This window comes from Protopterus annectens, chromosome 1.part2 (genome assembly GCF_019279795.1).
Source record: "Protopterus annectens isolate FY-2018-M chromosome 1.part2, PAN1.0, whole genome shotgun sequence".
Taxonomy (NCBI): Eukaryota; Metazoa; Chordata; order Ceratodontiformes; family Protopteridae; genus Protopterus; species Protopterus annectens.
The window spans coordinates 109,543,387-109,563,433 of NC_056727.1; the positions used below are offsets into that span (position 1 = coordinate 109,543,387).

Sequence of the window (20,047 nt, forward strand, 5' to 3'; positions counted from 1 at the left end):
CATTGTTGTACTGAGCTGAAATGGCAGAGGCATGGATCTTAATGGAGGAGAAGGTCTGCTAGGTAATCCAAGATTAGAGGTAAGGTGGGCAGTGCTGTGTCCTCTCCTTTAGACTGAGTCCAGGAACAATACCTTTTCCACTTATCAGTATAGGATTTCCTTGTACTGGGTCTTCTGGCTTCACGAATGACATCCAGCACCTGCTTGCTTAGGCTGGTGACTGGGGAAGGAATAAGCCAGACTGCAAGATTCGTGGTTTGCAGTTGTGGATGCAAGATCTGTCCCCCCCTGCTGAGTGAGGAGGGTTGAGATCTGGGGTGGGTGGCACCGGTGACAGGCTGTGCAGTAGTGGGTATCAGTGCTGGCATGGCCAGTCTGGGGCAATCAGGATTGTTCTTGGTTTGTCCTGTCTTATCTTGAGTAATATTCTTGAGAGAAGAGGCAGAGGGGGGGAATGCATATATTGAGAGGTTTTCCCACTGGAAGGATAGGGCATCCATTTTCCAGGCCCTGCTGTGAGGTGTACTGGTGCAGAATTTGCTGAGTTGGTGATTGCAGGGGGAGGCAAAGAGGTCGACCTCTGGGATCCCCCATTTCTAGATTAGAATACTGAAGGTGCTGGGGTCTAACTGCCACTCATGTGGGTCGAAGAGATTTCTGCTTAAGTCGTCTGCCAGAGAGTTTTGTTTGCCTGACAGAAATTGAGCTTGCAGTTGAATCTGCATGCCCAAGGCCCTGTTCCGCAGGGCCATGGCTAGCCTGCAGAGTGGGTAAGAGTGTGTTCCCCCCTGCTTGTTGATGTACCACATAACTGTGGTGTTGTCTGTTTTTATCAGCAGGGGTCCGGGTGAGAGTAGCGACCTGAAAGCTGTCAGAGCGTGCTGAAAGTACACTTGTGTACACTTACTATAAATGTAGATGTTCGAGTGTATTCACTGTTGCAGTCATTACATTTGGGTAATCTGCTTGCAGGTTTCCCTCAGTCGGCCTGATTAACAAAGTCTTGGGCCTGCATCAGTTGCTGTCCCTTCTTCCATGACGTCAGGTCGTCAGGGGTATAAAACATGCAGCCGACGCCATTACATCAGTTTTTCTTGCCCCAGATGTCAGGTGCCCCCCTAATGGGGAGCAATTAACATAAAAACACAAAGGAATACCTCCAATCAAAAGCAAACACACCAAAAAGGCTTTTAAGCATAGTAAAGGAAAGTAGAGGTATAGCCACAAGAAGTTAGGGGGCTGGAGGGAGGGTAACCAGGACTGCAACAGTGAATACACTCAAACATCTACATTTATGGTAAGTGTACACAATTGTACTATGTTCTTCGTGTTTCACTGTTGCAGTCATTACATTTGGGTAGATTCCCAAAGCTATGGTTGGGAGGAGGAGTTTATGTAGCATTAGGGCCAGCTAAAAGGCCCTGCAAGACAGCAGTCGCAAAGCAAGCTCTGGATTTAGAGAAAATTGGCAAATGATAATGCTTGGTGAAAGTATGTACAGAACTCCAGGTAACAGCTTCTAGGATGTCCCTAGTAGGAACACCTCTGAGAAAGGCTGCAGAAGTAGATGCAGCCCTGGTGGAGTGAGATCTGATCCCCTGGGGGATAGGTTTTCCATGGTGTTTATATCAGAAATTAATGCAATGGCTTATCCATTTAGAAATGGTTTGTTTTGAAATAGCCTTCCCCTCTGCCCCTACAGCAAATGCTACCAGCAGTTGTTCAGATTTTCTTCGAGGTTTAGTCCTGTCCAAGTAGAATCTAAGTCGTCTGTGCACATCCAAGGAATGCAAAATCCGTTCCCCTTTGTTCTGTGGATTGGAAAAGAAAGTTGGCAAATGAATGGACTGTTTAAGAGCCACACTGGATACCACTTTGGGCATGAAGGATGGATTGGTCCTGAGTGACAGCCTGTCCTCATGAAAGATGAAGAAAGGCTCCACTGCCATAAGGGCTTGTAATTCAGATATCCTTCTAGCTGAAGTGATTGCTAAAAGGAAAGCTGTTTTCCAAGAAAGAAATTTTAAGTCTGCAGTAGCAGCTGGCTTGAAAGGAGGTAGAGTGAGTTTCTCCAATACAAAGTTAAGGTCCCAGGCAGGGGTTGGAGCTCTCCTGGGTGTCTCAAATTTTTGGCCCCTCTGAGGTACTGCTTGAGCAGAGGATGAGAGAAGATGGGAGGTTCTGTGTTATAATGAGCTGACATGGCTGAGGCGTGGATTTTAGAGGAGGAAGAAGACAGGCCCTTGTGAAGCATCTCGGTTAAGTATTGCAAAATCTGAGGTAAACTGGGCGCTGCTGTGTTCATCCCTTGAGATTGGTTCTAGGCATAGATTTTCTAGTATTATGCCTCCTTGCCTCTAAGAGGACATCCATCACAGGTTTGCTGAGGGATAATAAGGGTGAGTTTAAGTAATTAGCCAGGCTGCAAGGTTCAATGTTGGAAGCTGAAGGTGCAGAATCTGGTTTTCCTGCTGAGACAGCAGGGAAGGGGTCTGAGGCAGGTGCCATGGAGATAACTGCGACACACTACACAGGAGGGGGTACCAGTGTTGGCGCGGCCAGTCTGGAGCAATCAAAATCATCCTTGGTTTGTTCTGTTTGACTTTTAGTAGAACTTTGGAGAGCAGAGGCAGCGGGGGAAGGAGTAGACTGATACATTTTTCCAGCTGAAGGACACAGCATCCACTTTCTAGGCTTGTTTGTGGGGAGTCCTTGTGCAAAACTTGTCCAATTGGTAGTTCTGGGGGAGGCAAATAGGTCTATGTCTGGGCTCCCCCATTCGCTTGTCAACATGTTGAAAATCCTTGGTTCCACTTTCCACTCATGTGGGTCCATGAGGTCTCTGCTTAGTCCGTCTGCCAGTGTATTTAATTTTCCTGGCAGGAATCGAGCTTGTAGGTGCACTTGGTAGCTCAAGGCTGTGTTCCACAATGCCATGGCTAGTCTGCAGAGGGGGTAGGAATGTGTACCCCCCTGCCTGTTTATGTACCATATAAACGTGGTGTTGTCCATCTTTACCATTAGTTATCCTGGAAGAATGTAGTCCTTGAAGGCTGTCATAGCATTCTGTACAGCTAACATTTATTTTTGATTGATATGTAGGTGCATTTGACTTGGGTTCCATTTGCCCTGAATGCACTTCCCTGCCAGGTGAGCCCTCCATGCATAGTCTGATGCATCTGTTGTTAGGGTTTGGGCAGCAGGGGGTAGTGTGAATGGTAGTCCCTTGTTCTGGTGGTAGGCCTACGCCCACCAGAGGAACTCTAAGCCTAGGCAAGGTATGATAGGAATCATTGTTTCTAGGCTGTGAGAATGTTGACTCCATAGGCTTTTTAGATGCCACTGTAGTTTCCTCATATAAGTGCTTGGAAACTTTAAAAGGAAGTCATTGAGACTGTTTACCATAGGGAGGTGTCTTGTTATTCCCAGATTTGGAAGTGGAGGCCCCCCACTGCTTAGTTCTGAGAGTCCCCTGGGACTGAAATCTGGGGTTTTTGCTGTGTCTGAGTTTGGCTTGAGAAGACCTGGAAGGGGCTGGAAAGGACCAATTAGTAGGCCAGTGCCTACTAAATCTAGGAGGTTGCATTTGTAAAAAAATCTTTTAACTGTTTGCTTAGATTTAGCTTTATCTTCCATCTTTTTAAGAACTTCTTCAGCCTTGTTGTCAAACAGGCGGTCCTGATTTAAAGGAGCATCCAACAATTTAACTTTAACATGATCAGGCAAAGATTGCTCCTTAAGTCAAGCATGCCTTCTAAGCACAGAGCCAGTAACAGCAGCCCTGCAAGAGGCCCCTAAAGAATCAAAACCACATTGCAAAGTATGTTTTCCAACTTGTTCAGCAGAATGCATTAAGTCCTGTAAATCTTTATTTTCCACACAGTCAGGAATCAACATCATTTTCTGTTTAAGCAGTCCAATGACATGTTGCTGATATTTTAACATATGAAATTGGCAGTTTAAAGCTCTGACTGCCAAGGTTGCTGAAGTATAAACCTTTTTACCCCATCTATCCAGCGCCCTGGAGTCCCTATCAGAAAGGGTAAGATTTTTAGCAGTAGAAGCCTTAATGCCCTTGGGCCCCTGAGAAATAGTCTCTGGATCTGCAATAGGATTTTTGAAAAGAAACTTGTGGGACTCAGGAACCCTGTAGTACCTGTCCAGTTTACTAGGAGCAGGAGGCAGGGAATCAGGGGCCAAACTGGAATCGGAGAAAACAACAACAATGTCTAGTACAGGAGGACTAGCCAAAGGCCTATGCTGAGGTAGAAGAAGGAAATCCCTAAGCCTCTTTTTTGAATCAGAAAATTCCTGGCTTTCCCAGTGAAAATGCTCCCTTAAAGTATGTAAGGTTTCCCCAAAAGAAAAATCCTCAGGAGGGGAAGCAAAGGGAATAGAATCCTCTGCATCAGAATTCTCATAAGTAGGTAAAGACAAATCCAGGTCATCAGAAGAGTCAGAAGAAACAGAATCCTGATCAGAAGATTCATAATCAAGCTCAGCCCTAGGTCTCTTGGGGGGGGGGGGGGGGTTGAATACCCCTGATTAGAGTTATTAAGTCTTCAGCCATTTTTATCATTTGTTTTTTAGGCATTGTGGCCTGGGCGTCAGTTTTTTAGACATGGATCAAGATTTAGGCCTTAGTAATGAAGGAGGCGTCGATTTAATACGCAAGTCTGTAGGCCTGAATACACCCTCCGAAGACGGTGCCTGCACAGCGGCTCCGAACCCATCCAAGGTAGAGACATCTGCGGGTTCCATAGTTGAAGCATCTCGCTGCATACCGGACTCCGAATGGGTCTCAGTAGAGGCCTGCGAATCAGAAGTAGCGAGTATCAGGGGCTGCGAAAGCACCTCAATGAGTACCGGCGAACTGGCGACTGGCTTAGGAGAAGCGTCGTCGGCAGTTTTGGACCTCGGCGGCCTGTCTCTGTCTTTATCTTTGCGTTTTTTCGGAATCCTGGTAGTCGGATGGCTAACCAACGACATTTCTGGATAATTAAACCGAGAACCGAAATATTTAGAGGCAAAAATATACCGACAACGGATAGTGCGCTGATTAAATAAAGCACAAAACTGACAGCAAGGTACGTCGTGGTCAAGGTATAGGCAAGGAATACAGTATGAATGAAAATCTTTATGAGGTATTTGCTTTCCACAAGTAATGCCATTATTAACTTTTACTGACATCGGTAAGGAGCAAGAAAAAGTTTCCCCAACAGGGTACTTAGCTTTAAGTTGAAGACTTCGGTTCTGAAACTCGAAAACAACAATTTCAGGAGTCGGCCGACCGGCACTTGCGAACTGCTTCTGCTTCGGGCACTGCACGGCAAGAAAGACTGATGCAATGGCGTCGGCTGCATGTTTTATACCTCTGACGACCTGACGTCATGGAAGAAGGGACAGCAACCGACGCAGGACCCAAGACTTTGTTAATCAGGCCGACTGAGGGCAACCTGCAAGCAGATTACCCAAATGTAATGACTGCAACAGTGAAACACGAAGAATATCAGCTAGTATCTCTTTTTGGTTGATGTGAAGATGAGACTGAGTTGAGCTCCAGAGGCCCTGAATGCACTTGTCCAGGTGTGCCCCCAGGCATAGTCTAATGAGTCTGTGGTTAGGGTGTGGTCAAAGTGGGGTTGAGTAAAGGGAAGTCCCTTGTTGTGGTTGCATGCTGCTGCCCACCAAAGAAACTCTGTCCTTAGACAAGGTATGATGGGTATGACGGTTTCCAGGTCCTGAGAATGTTGGCACCAAAGACTTAAGTACCATTGAGGTTTCCTCATATGCAGTCTGGCATATGGAATTAGTAGGATGCAAGAGGCCATGAACTCTAGGGCCTGCAGGATTTTCCTTGCAGACAGCTGGGTTCTGGTGGCCATTTGAGTGAAACAGCCTGTCAGATAGGCTTGTTTTTCTGGAGTAAGGAATGCCATCTGGGATGTTGTGTCCAAGCTTGCTCCCAGGAATACAATCTTTTGACTGGAGACTAGTTTTGATTTCTTTTCATTGATAGTGTACCCCAGGGAGGTTATAAGGTTCTTTACAAATGTCAGGTGCTGCAACAGCTGTTCCGGACTGTCTGCCTGAATCAGGCAATCGCCCAAGTATGGGTAACTTTGAATTTTTCTCTGTCTGCAATAAGCACTGGCTGGAGCCAGGCATTTTGTGAATAGTCTGGGAGCAGTGGATACGCCAAAGGGAAGTGCAGAGAACTGATAATGCATAAATCCTGCCCTGAAACGTAGGTATTTCCTGCATGAGTCCCTGATAGGGATGTGCAGATCGGCTTCTTTTAGGTCTAGGGTGGCTAACCAGGCATCTTTGGACAGCATAGGAAGAAGCTGCTGAAGGGTGAGCATTTTGAATTTTGTTACCACCAGGAAGGTGTTTAGAGTGGAAAAGTCTAGGATTGGGCGCCAAGTGCCCTCTTTTCTGGGTACCAAGAAAAGTCTGGAATAGAACCCTTGACCTATCTGTTCTGCCAGAAAGGCTTGGATTGCCCTTATGGAGAGCAGGGATTGAATATGGTTTTGTGCCTCCGCCCACTGATTTGGAGGAAGGTCTGGGAACCCTTCTGGCTTTGGCAGTGAGTGGAAATAAAATTTGTACTCCTGGAATACAATTTTGAGGACCCATCAGTCTTTGGTGATGGAGGTACAGTTTTTTGCATGATTGGCAAGTTTTCCTCCTTTGGGCACAAGCAGTTGGGCAGAGGTGAAGAGAGGAATAGAGAAGTCATTGTGAATTCTTTCCGTAAGGGGGTGGCTTAGCACTCCCTGTTTTTGAAGTGGAAACACTCCACTGCTTAGATCTCTGCATACCCTGAGACTGAAGTCTGGGGGGGGGTCTGTTTCCCCTAGGTCTAATTTGAGATGGCCTTGAGGGGGCTGGAAAGGACCAATGTTTTGAGGGGTAATACCTACTGAATCTAGGAGGCTGCACTTGCAAGTAAACTTTGTCTGCATAGATTTAGCCTTTTCTTCCATCTTTTTTAGAATCTCTTCTGCTTTGGTGCCAAACAGATTGTCCTTGCTCAAAGGAGCGTCTAGTAATTTTGATTTGACATAGTCTGGCAAGGTCTGCTCCTTAAGCCAAACATGCCTTCTCAGTACAGAACCAGTGACTGCTGCCCTGCAAGATGCTCCTAGGACGTCAAAACCACATTGCAAAGTATGCTTTCTGACTTGGCTTGCAGAATGCATAAGCTCTTGTAATTCTTTATTTTCTGCACATTCTGTAAAGGTAGCTATTTTTTTGCTTAATAAGTTCCACAATATGTTGCTGGTATTTCAGCATGTGAAACTGGCAATTCAATGCCCTAATGACAAGAGTTACAGAGGTGTATACTTTTTTACCCCATCTGTCTAAAGCTCGGGAATCCCTGTCTGAAGGAGTGGGATTCTTAGCTGTAGTTGCTTTTATACCTTCAAGCCCCCGGGAAATTACCTCAGGGTCAGCAGCAGGATTTTTGAAAAGAAATTTGTGAGTCATGGACTCTGTAGTACCTATCTGGTTTTCTTGGAGCAGGGGGTAAAATATCAGGAGTTTGGCTGGATTCTATAAAGACATCATCCACAACATCCAGAACTGGAAGTATTGCTAAAGGTCTATGCTGTGGCAAATATAGAAATTCTCTGAGTCTCGTTTTGGACTGAGTATAGTCTTGGCATTCCCAGTGGAAATGCTCTCTTAAAGTATGTAGGGTTTCACCAAAAGAAAAAAATCCTCTGGAGGGGAAGCAGAGGGAATGGATTCCTCTGCATCCGAGTCCTCATAAGCAGATAAAGGCATGTCTTCATATTCAGAAACCTCAGAGTCGTCGGAATCTTGCTCTGTTAAAGCTGCTGGGGACAGTTCTCTTTCTCTTAGCTGGAGAAGGCTGGCTTCCCCTAATCAGCATAATCAGGTATTCTGCCATTTTAAGCATTTGAGGCATCTTTGGGAGATTAAGCAGATGCAAACAGGTGCTTGAGTTTGAGTCTTCATTTTTTTAGACGTAGCTTGTACTCTTGGCCTTAGAAACTCGGTAGTTTTAGTCAGAACTGAAGACGCGAAAGAAGTCATTGGTTTCTGTCGAGTATCACTGTGCGAAGAACTTCCTCAGAAGCCGGTGCTTGCACAGCGGCTCCAGACCCATCCAAGGTAGAGACATCTGCAGGTTCCATAGTCAAAGAAGAGTCTTGCGGCATACCGGACTCGAACGGTTCCTGGTGGTGGCCTGCAAATCCATAGAAGCAGGCATCAGGGGCTGCAAAAGCATCTCACTGAGTACCGGTGAACTGGTGACTAGCTTAACAGAAGCGTTGTTGGCAGTTTTGGACCTGTGCGGTCTGTCTCTATCTTTATCCTTATGTTTTTTTCAGAAGATCGGTAGGTGGATGGCTTACCAAAGCCATTTCAGAATACGAGCATCGAGAGCGAAAGTATTTAGCGACAATGAGGGTCTGACAATGAATAGTTTGGGCGTTGAACAAAGCACAAAACAGACAGCGAGGTACGTTGTGGTCTGGGCCTAAACAGGTGATGCAGTAAGAATGGAAATCTCAGTGTGGTATTTGTTTTCCACAGGCGAGACAATTGTTAGCTTTTTCTGACATCAGTTAGAGCAAGAAAAAAAGGATCCCCAACGGGGTACTTAGCTTTAGAAGACTTCAGGATCATTCGATTCGGAAACGAAAACTCCGGTAGTGGCCGATCGGCACTCGTGCGAAATGCTTCTGCTTCGGGCTCCTCAGCAAGAAAGACTGATGTAATGGCATCGGCTGCCTGTTTTTATACCCCTGACGATCTGACATCAGTCCTGCAGCGACAGCAGCCGATGCAGAAATACTAAGTCTCTGGTATTCGGGCCGACTGAAGGCTACCTGCAGGCAGGTAACCCAAGTGTGATGATTGCAAAGCGAAACACGAAGAACATCGGGAAGCAACTGGGCAGTTGCCACATGAAGATATTTTGAAGCCTTCCACAGGAAACCAGTACAAATGTTCACTTGAAGCTGGATGGCAAGGGAAGGAACAGGAAACTCTGACACAATGTTGAGGAGTGATAGGCCAGTTAGTGCTCATATCACAGAGCAACAGACGACACAGGTTGAAATTGAAGAGAATGTGACACAGAAAGATGTTATTGGACTCTATAGCATGCCTGCAGGAAATGGAGAACAGAAAATGTGCCCCCAGTTAAGAAGACTTGCTTGATTTAATAGAGATAGATATAATTAAGATCAATGAAAGAAATAGACTGCAGAAGGTCAATAAAACCCAAAAAGTCAGAAGTTTGATAAAACAAATGAACACAGTAATTAGGACTCTCCATAGAGATCCATGCAATATAACAGAAGTAAACAGGATACATTACTGTGCAACTAAATAGATAAAATTCTACCACAAGAACACAGGAGGCATAGGAAGGGGAGAAATCGAATACCATCATGGAAGTACTGAAAAAAGAAAACTATAAATCAGTTAAGACAAGAAGTGTCACTGTTAGAAGAGTATAGAAGAGGAAACAGAACAACAAAAATATGCAAAAAGATAGACGTGATAAAAGCAATGTGCAGTATTATAATGGATCAGGATTTATCTTGCACCATTGCAAATAATAAATAAAAATTTCAGGACAGGCAGAAAAACTTAATAGATACACAGATGAACATAAAAGAAAAGTACAAAATAAGCAATGTATTGATGACCCCAAAAAGTTCTCTAGAAAATTGGGAAACAAAGCAAAATGAATTGAAAGATCACCCAAAAAAGAAGAAATAGATACATTTTGGAGAAATATATATGAAGATCCTGCGGAACATAAAGATGCTAAATGGACAGAAGTAGCAAAAGAAAGAACAAGAAATTCAAAGGTAAAAGATATGAAATGGGACGAAGTAATGGCCAGAGAGAATGAGATAAAGTTAAGAAAAGCCTCCAACTGGAAAACCCCAGGCCCAAATGCAGTACCTAACTTCTGGCTAAAAGTAGCATCTTTGCATGAAAATTTAGCCATGAGTAAGAACTACTTATATGCGCAGCCCAAACACACACAAACCTGGTTAACAACAGGAAAAATATTGCTCCTACTTAAAAGTGAACCTCCAAGTTATCCTAAAAATTATAGGCCAATAACTTGCCTTCTGACGTTATATAAACTACACAACGGAACTGATGCTAACAGAGTTTATAATCATTTAGAAGAAAATTCAATCATGGCAATAGAACAAAATGGTAATAAAAGAAATCCATATGGAACAAGAGATCATTTGTTGCTAACTAAAGTCATAATGGAGAACTGTAAAAAGGGGAAGAATCTAAGTATGGCATTGGCATATGGCATGGATTGACTACAAAAAAAACACATTTGATAGTATCCCACATTCATGGATAAAATAGTGCATAAAAATGTACAAGATATTCCCTACAGTGATTAATTACATTACACTGACCATAAAACAGTGACAGTCCACTCTGCAATTAAGCCATGATAAAGGATGGAAAAGGATGGAGTAGAGGAGATAATTCCAGGGATAAAAATTCAAAGGAGGATATTCAAGGGTGGCTCCCTGTCACCGCTGCTATTCTGTCTTGCCCTTAACCCATGAAGCTGTCTACTTAACTGATTAGGCCATGGCTACAATTTCGGTTCTGGAAAACAATAAAATATAAAGACCTCATCTTCACTTTGTCGATGATTTAAAACTGTACAGCTCATCAGACGAGGAACTGAAAGCACAACTGCAAGTAGTCAAAACTTTTTCAGATGATATAAGAATGTCATTTGGTCTTGCTAAATGTGCTAAAGCAGCTTTTAAAGCAGGAAAACTGCAGCACTAAGAAAATATCAGTTTGGGACAAGAATGTGATATAAAAGAACATGAGCAGAGGAAGTGTATAAATATTTGGGAACTGATGAAGTATCAACAATAAAACATGAACAAATGCAAATAAAACTTAGCAAGGAATATTTTAGAAGACTTAAATTAATCATGAAAACAGCGTTGCATCTACGCACAAAATTCAAACTATAAACCAATTTGCTTACAATTCTGGAGTGACTGACTGGCCCAAAATCATGTTGCAGAGATTAGACAGGAAAACAAAAAGGATGCTTCATGCTCACCAAATGATTTATAAAAATCGGTGCATGCCAAGATTATATATTCCCTGTTCCAAAGGAAGTATGGGCCTCCTTGAAATTGATTACATGTATAGATCAGCAACCATGGGACTGCAAATATATCTGATGACCTCACAAGACCCAAACATAGTGAGAGTTTTGAAATATGAGGAGAATAAATCTAAGATGACTTCCCTGCTTAGTCTAGCAGAAGCATATCGGCTTCAAGCTGGAATGGAAATCAAACCAGAAGTAGATAAAAATCAGGCAGTAACTGAATGTGCCAAAAAACAAAAGAAAGAATATAAAGTGAAGGATCAGATGAGAAGGCAAGAAATGTGGAAAATGTATAAATATAGCTGCAAGTATAGAAAACTTCTGGAAGAACCTCATGTTGATCAGGATCAAATGAAGGAATGGTTGAGGAGAGGTGAATTCAAACCAAAAGATGAAAGGTTAACATTGGCAGGCCCAAAATAGTGGGCTACGTACATGTTGTTTTACAAAATCCATTAAACATGTGGGAGAAACAGACAAATGTAGGTTTTGCAAAACAGAATTGGAAACAGTTGCATACCTTTTTGTTGGCTGTGACATATTAACAGCAGAAAGACTGTACACTGAAAGGCATAATAACGTGGCAAGACTGTTGCACTGGGGATTGTGCAAACATTATAATACTGAAGACATGAAAAACACTGGAAACATGAGCCACAAAGCATCACAGAAAATGATGAAATCTACATCACATATGATCACGCATTACCAACAGCTCAAAAGATAAATGCGAGAAAACCAGTTATAGTGGTCCATGAAAAGAAGACAAAAATAGTATTGATCATTAAAATCACTATACCCAGTGAATAGTGTCTTGTGTACAGAGAGAGACAAAGTCATAAAATATCAAGATTGCAGGAAGAAATGAGAACAATGTGGAAGAAAGATATCCAGACAGTTCCAACAGTAATAGGAGCAAAGGATCTTATAAAAAAAATCGGCAATCGTACTTAGGTATGTTATCAATACACGCAACTCAGTAGAAATTGCAGAGTCATTACTGGACACATTGCAGATGCTGCAAAGAGCACTTTTAGCTGACATCAAAGATTGAAACAATACTAATTTCATGAACTTTAATCGTACTTTGACTTAGGAATGGGGTCCATTACCATCAAGGTATTAGAAACCCAAAAGACTTTTGGAAATTAGAAGAGAGAGAAGTCTGAATGGAGGGATGAAATCAGCAAAAAAAGGACAGTAGCACTGCTGGAACTAAATACATCCTCAAGTCTTGGTGAGTACCTTCATGTGGTGGAATAGACGTTATGTACTTGCCATAACTTGGCATCTGTGTTGCCCAATTTCATTACGCATCACGACTTGTTCTTCAGATCCATCCTCGGATCAGACTTGCCCATTTCTTCCAGACATAGGATCCGAGCCCCAAACTCCTCCCTCTCCCATAATGCCTCACTCCTTCTCCAACCCCTCAGATTGAGTTTGTTGCTCTCTCACAAAAAAATAATTTAGATTCATAATACTGGGCAGATGAGAGAACACACCCAACTGAAGCCCAAACTAGGAACCTGTGGGTTCCCTCGTCCTCTATATCGCTCTCAGCTGCAAAATGATGACGGAAGGAGGGTGAGATGTGATGCATAATGAGATTAGACAACACAGATGCCAAGTACATAACTTCTAATCTGATGATGTCCATTTCATTATGCATCATGACTGGGGGTCAGAGTTCCTAGCTGCATAAACCCTGGAAAGCCCTCAAGCAAGGCTATGCCTGAGCACAGTGGAGCCAAACAATGCACTATTTCTAGAAATAATGTCCAACATGTAGTGAGATATAAAGGTATGAGATTTGGATCAGGATGCTGCAGCACAAATTTCATCAATAGGATTTCTTGCAGAGAAAGCAGACGAGGTAGACATAGACCTGGTAGAGTCAGCTCTAACAGGATGGGGAAGTTGCATGCCATTGTTGGAGTAGACTGTAGAAATCCAATCAGTAATCCACTTGGCTAAATGAATCTTGGATATGACCTGCCCTAGTCTAGTTGGTGAAAAATCAAAGAACAACAGATCAGATTTCCTGTGTGGTTTAGTTCTGTGTAAACAGAAACCCACTTGTCTGTGTATATTCAGTGAATGCAGCCTGTATTCACCTTTACTGGAATAATTAGGGAAGAATACAGGCAAGTGAATGGTCTGATTAACATCTGTCTCTGTGGTGACCTCTGGTATGAAACACAGGTTCGTTCTAAGGGATGGACTATCTTTGAAGAAGGTAATATATGGTGGCTGGGAAGACAGAGCTTATAATTCGGACGCTCTTCTTGCTGAAGTAATGGCCACTAGAAAGGCAGTCTTCCAAAATAAAAATTTTAAGTCACATGAGCTTGCGGGTTCAAAAGGTCTCTGAGTAAGGCCCTTAAGTGCCAAGGTGAGATCCCAAGGAGGGGTCGGGTCTTTTATCGGAGGTCTGAGATGAAAGATTCCTTTCATAAAAACCCTAAATAGTCTAGAAGTGGAGATGGAAGAAGAAAGGCAGTTGCCATTCCCTACATGAACATTTGTGGTAGCTGCTAGTTGTAACTTTATAGTGGAAAACCTAGCTCCATGCTGAAAGAGCGAACTGAGAAGCATAAGAATATCCGAAACTGAAGCAGAAAAGGGATCAATATTCCGCTGCGATGACAAATGGAAAATCTCTTCCATTTACTATAATATACTTTCTTAGGGAAAGACTTCTGAGAGGCAAGCATAATTTCTCAAACCAGGGAAGCCAGCCTGGACTTTTGAAGAATCACTGGAAGTAGAGAAACCAAGAGGTTAGTCTCAGGGAAAGCAGACTGGGAATATGACGTTCCGACGGATGGGAAATCAGATCCTGCCCAGGATTCAATATCCATGGTGGATATTTGCTGTGAGACTGCAGGAAGGGGAATCATACCTGACAAGGCCAGTAAGGGGCAATGAGGATTATACTGGTCTTCAACCTGCTAGCTTTCTGTAAAACTTTGGGTATCAGGGGAATGGGGGAATAAGCATACAAGAGACCCTGAGGCCAATCGTGGACCAGAGCATCCCTGGTTGACTTCCCCCAAAGGGGGGATCAGAGCAAAGTACTTGCTACACTTGTTGTTCAGGGGAGAAGCAAAGAGGTCGCAGCAAGGTTGGGCCGAACAGCGGAATATCTGACTCACTACTGAATGGTTCAGGACCTCTCTTGAGAACTTAAGATCGATCTGCTCAGTCTATCCGCCAGAACACTGAACTACCCCAGAATATGCATTGCAATGAGAACCCGGTTTAAAAATATCACCCTTTCAAAAAACCCTCACGACCTCTGTAGATCATAGTATAAAATGTGTGCTATGTCTTTAAGAAGCATGTGAGGCAGTACATACAAATATATATATATATTCCACACGTGCGAATACCTAGTGCCTTTTGAAGGAGCAGCTAGGGACTGAGCAAGCAAGATCTTCGTCATTAGTTGTATACAAGTTATTTAAGTTAGAGTCAATAGTCAACAGTAGTAATGTATTTGTATGAAATAAAGCTCCTTGAACAGAACCCATGAAGACTTGTTTATTCGTGTCCTAGACACGAAAGTGACATGCTATCAGAACCGGGTTCGAAGAGATAAGAATATTTGGAGCCATGAGATGCAAAGATGACAGTGAAGGTAAAACCGAGCGAAAATTGCACAAACATAGCCAGAATGAGACAACGGTAATGAGAAATAACACAAACTGTTTACGCGATACAAAAGACAATAAAGGGGCATTACAAGGGCAGAAACCACATTATCAGGCAAGCAGAAAGTATGTAAAGTTTGTTACCTAAAGAAAATGTTTTAAGATTAAAGTATTTGACAAAACAATTAACTGTAAAGCAAAACAAGTATGTTTAAAGCAAAACATGTGCATTCAAGGCAAAATTGGGTATGTTTAGACTAAAACATGCACAAGAAAATTATATTGGGCGTAAAAGGGCTTAAATGAGCAAAACAAATATAATAAAGAAAAAAAAGGGCATATTGAGCAAAATAAAGGAAGGTGTATGTGTTTTGGCAAAGTGCTGTATTTGGGCATAACTACAACTTTGTATTGTATCAAGGGCATAAAGTACAGTTTTGTACCTACCATAAATGTAGATGTCCGAACAGGATAGCATCTGCAGTCCTAACAAATGGGTTGTCCTGTCGTCAGGCAGCCCTTCGGTCGGCCGGATTCCAAAGTCTGGGTCTGGCCTCGGCTGGTGTCGCACTTCACCCGACGTCATCTCTGCTGGTCTTCGGGTATAAAGGCATCAGCCGACGCCATTTTCCTCAGTGTTTCTTGCCCCAGATGCCAGTTGCCCTCTTGGAAAGCTAAATTTTGGGTAAATGCCAATGTTTCCAAAAAAAAGTAGTAGGCAAACACAAAAATAAGCATGTATGTACATATATACAAACAAATACACCATAAGAGATCCCCCCCAGCTAGCTATTAGGAGGGTAAATACCCTAGGAGTACCACAGAGGGGAAGGAGGGTGGGTAATCCTGACTGCAGATGCTATCCTGTTCGGACATCTACATTTATGGTAGGTACAAAACTGTACTATGTCCTTCAAGGATGCATCTGCAGTCCTAACAAATGGGTAGAATACCATAGCCAAACTAGGGGAGGAGGAAGAAGAATTATGGTGTAGTTAGGATCCCTTGCAAAACAGCAGTGGCAAACCCTGCTCGGGATCTAGAGTATAGAGGTAAGTTATAATGCTTGGCAAATGTATGCACGGAGGTCCAAGTAGCCGCCTCAATAATGTCCTTGGTAGCCACTCCTCGTAAGAAAGCTGTGGTAGTGGCTGTAGCCCTTGTAGAATGAGGCCTTATGTTCTGTGGAATTTGCTTTCCATGGTAGGAGTAACAGAATCTTATGCAATTTCCTATCCACTTGGAGATTGTCTGTTTGGAAATTGCTTTTCCTTCCCTTCCTGTTGCATAAGCTACTAGAAGCTGGTCAGTTTTTCTATTGCCCTTGGTTCTGTCCAGGTAGTAGCGCAACTGTCTATGTACATCCAAGGTATGCAGCAGTCTTTCCCCTGTTCTGTGGATTGGGAAAGAAGGTAGGTAGGTGGATTGCCTGGTTTAGAGACACTCTGGATACCACCTTAGGCATAAATGTAGGATTAGTTCTCATGGACACTCTATCTTGATGGAAGATTAAGAAGGGTTGTACTGCCATTAAGGTCTGTACTCGTGAAACCCTTCTTGCTGAAGTAATTGCCAGTAGGAAAGCAGTTTTCCAGGATAGGTGTTGAAGATCTGCTGTTGCTGCTGGTTCGAATGGAGGGAGTGTCAATTTTTCTAGCACAAAGTTCAAGTCCCATGCTGGTAATGGTGGTTTCCTAGGAGGTTTTACATTCTTGATTCCTCTGAGGAACTGCCTGAGTAGAGGATGTGAGAAGACAGGGGATCAAGCTGTATTCTGCAGAAATAGCTGATGCATGTATCTTGATGGAGGAATAGGACAGGCCTGTATGGAGAAGCTCTGCCAAATACTCCAGGATGTTGGCAATATCTATCTTTGACACATCTTTTCCTCTTTCAGTACTCCAAATGACAAACCTTTTCCATTTTCTTGCATAGTTACTTCTTGTTGAAGGTCTGCGGGCCTCAAGGATAATGTCTTTAACCCTTTGGGATAAATCTGGGTTAGTTGCTCTTATGAAATGTTCCAGGCAGTCAGTTGCAGAGTTTTCAGGTTTGGATGCATGATATTGTAGTCGCTCTGAGTTAACATCAAAGGAATCAGGGGTAGTGTCCACATTCCCCCCCGAGACATGCTCCTCAGCAATGGATACCAATGTTGTCTTGGCCAATTTGGAGCTATCAGAATTATCCTTGGACGTTCCTCTTTGATTTTCAATAGTACCTTGTGCATCAAAGGAAGAGGTGGAAATGCATATGCTGTCAGGCCTTTCTAACTGAAGGATAGAGAGTCCACCTTCCAAGCAAGTGGGTGGTATGTCCTTGTGCAGAATTTCTTGAGATGGTGATTGAGTGGGGATGCGAATAGGTCTATTTGTGGCATTCCCCATTTCTTTGTGATGGCCTTGAAGATGTCCGGGTGTAGCATCCATTCGTGAGCATCCGAGGTAGTTCTGCTTAACATGTCTGCTAGGATGTTTTCTTTTCCCGGTACAAATATTGCCTGTAACTGAATGTTGTAGCTCAGAGCCATATTCCATAGGTCCAGAGCCATTCAGCATAGGGGGTATGAATGAGTGCCTCCCTGTTTGTTGATGTACCACATGACTGTGGTGTTGTCTGTCCTTATCATTAATTGGCCTTCTTTGAGGAATGGTCTGAAATTCTGGATTGCTAGTTTTACTGCCAGCATTTCTTTTGATTTATGTGCAGGTGCAGCTGATCTGGAGTCCATAATCCTTGAATGCATTTGTCCAGCATGTGGGCCCCCCAACCTAGGTCTGAGGCGTCCGTTGTGATGGTTTGGCTTGCTTGAATGTTGTGGAAGGGCAAACCTGGGTTTGACTGGCATGCTTGAGCCCACCATAGGAACTCTTGTTTCAGGCATGGGATTAGTGGTATTTCGGTTTCTAAGCTGTGCCTGTGTTGAGACCATAAATTCTTTAGGTACCACTGTAGCTTTCTCATATGCAGTCTGGCATGGGGGACCAGGATTATGCATGATGCCATGAAGCCCAAGGCCTGCAGTACTTTCCTTGCTGTTAGTTTGTTCTGCTTTGTTAATGCCAAGAAGTAAAGAGGGAGTTGTTCTTGTTTTTCTGCAGTTAGGAATGCCATCTGTTTTACTGTGTCCAATTCTGCACCCAAGAATGTTCTTGTTTGGGATGGTATCAGTCTTGACTTTTTAAATTGACTGTGTATCCCAGGGCTTGTAGTAAGCAAATGACTCTTTGTAAGTCTTGTGTCAGCTTGCTTTTGTTGTCCGCTTGTATCAGGCAGTCGTCCAGGTATGGATAAATTTGGATTCCCTGTAGCCTGCAATGAGCGATTACTGATGCCAGGCATTTCGTGAATACTCTGGGCAGTAGATAAGCCAAAGGGCAATGCTGAGAATTGATAATGCTCTGATCCTGCAAGAAATCTGAGGTATCTTCTGCAATTTGGTCGTATGGGGACGTGCAGGTATGCCTCCTTGAGATGTAGAGTTACCAGCCAACAATCCTTGCCCAGCATGGGAAGAAGTTGTTGTAGGGTCAGCATTTTGAATTTTGGAACAATGATGAATGTGTTTAAAGCGGACAGGTTGAGAATAGGTCTCCAACTTTTCTCTTTTCTTGGTACTAGGAAGAGTCTGGAGTAAAATCCTTTGCCCTGTTCTGTAGGTGGTACCCTTTCCACAGCTCTCATCTTTGTTAATTGAGCTATCTGTTTTAGAGCTTCTGTTTTTTGATTTGGTGGTAGGTTTGGCATTCCTCTTTTTACTGGTAAGGTGTGGAAATGAAACCTGTAGCCTTTGTCTATAGTTTGCAAAATCCACTTGTCTCTTGTGATATAGTGCCAATTTTTTGAATATAAGGCTAACTTTCCGCCTAAGGGTGCTGCTATTTGTTCCCTGGAAGGCGGTGTCAGTGCCAAGTCACTGTGATTGTCCTGTTGCAGTGGCAGTGGTTGTGTCTGTGCCTCGTTGGTTATTGCCTTGCCACTGGCGTCCTCTGTAGGCACCTCCTCTGGATTGATTTCTGCCTCTGGAACGTCTATTCCTGCCTCTCTGAGATTTAGAGGAGTCTGGAAAGGACCAATTTTTGGAAGGCCAGTTCCTGCTAAACCTTGGGGGCTGAACCTGTAAGAAATCTTTAACTGTTTGTACAGATTTTGCCTTCTCTTCCATTTTCTTCATTACTTGCTGGGCAGGAGAACCAAATAGACTGGCCTTATCCATAGGAGCATCTAATAGCTTTGCTTTAACATGATCCGCAAGACCTGTTCTTTCAACCATGCATGCCTTCTTATAACTGTGCCAGTCATGGCTGATCTAAATGAAGCCTCCAGTGCATCATAGCCACATTTTAAAGAATGGTTACTAACCTGCTGAATGTTATTCACCATTTCTAAAACATATTTCTTATCTAAGGAATCATCAGAGGACAGTTTCTTAGTTAACTGATCAAGCATAAACTCTTGGTATTGGATCATATGAAACTGGCAGTTCAAAGCTCTAGCTGAGAGAGTAGCAGAGGTGTATACTTTTACCCCATCTCTCTAAGGACCTGGATTCCCTTTCAGAAGGGAGAGGGTTTTTCGCTGAGGTCGAAGCTACTGCCTTAGGCCCCTGGGAGATAGTCTCAGGATCTGCAAGGGAAGCCTTGTATAAGTGGTGATGAGTGTCCGCACCCTGTAAAACCTATCGGGCTTGGCAGGGGCTGGAGGTAAAGTATCAGGAGCAGTGCAAACATCATTAAATGCATCATCCACAACAGGAAGAACTGGAGGTATAGCTAAGGGCCTATGTTGCGGTAAGTGTAGAAAGGTCCTAAGCCTTTTTCTTGAATCTGAGAAATCTTGTCCCTGCCATTGGAATTGATCTCTCATGGCATGTAAGGTTTCCCCAAAGGAAAATTCCTCTGGTGGAGAGGCAGAAGGTATAGATTCTTCAGCATCGGAATCTTCATAAGTAGAAAAAGGAGCCTCTGGATGGTTTGTATTGTCTGAATCATCAGAAGAGTCATCTGAGGACACTGGCTCAGGGGGCTCTGCTCTAGGTCTCTTTTCTGGAGGTTGAGAGGCTTTGTCTGGGTGAGATTGGGATCCCCTTATTAAAGAGATGAGATCCTCTGCCAGAGTAAGCATTTGGGAACTGGAACTGGGCCTGTGAGAGGGGGGCTTAACAGGCACAGACTTAGCAGTTTTGGCTGCTTTAGCCCTGGCAAAGGCCTTTATAGACATG

At 43.4% G+C, this 20,047-nt stretch overlaps 1 protein-coding gene across 1 annotated transcript in view; it reads right to left on the bottom strand.

Moving 5' to 3' along the window:
• The window catches only part of PSME4 (proteasome activator subunit 4), a 2,990,260-nt gene that overhangs the window by 1,591,767 nt on the left and 1,378,446 nt on the right, over positions 1-20,047 (bottom strand). The window lies entirely within an intron of this gene.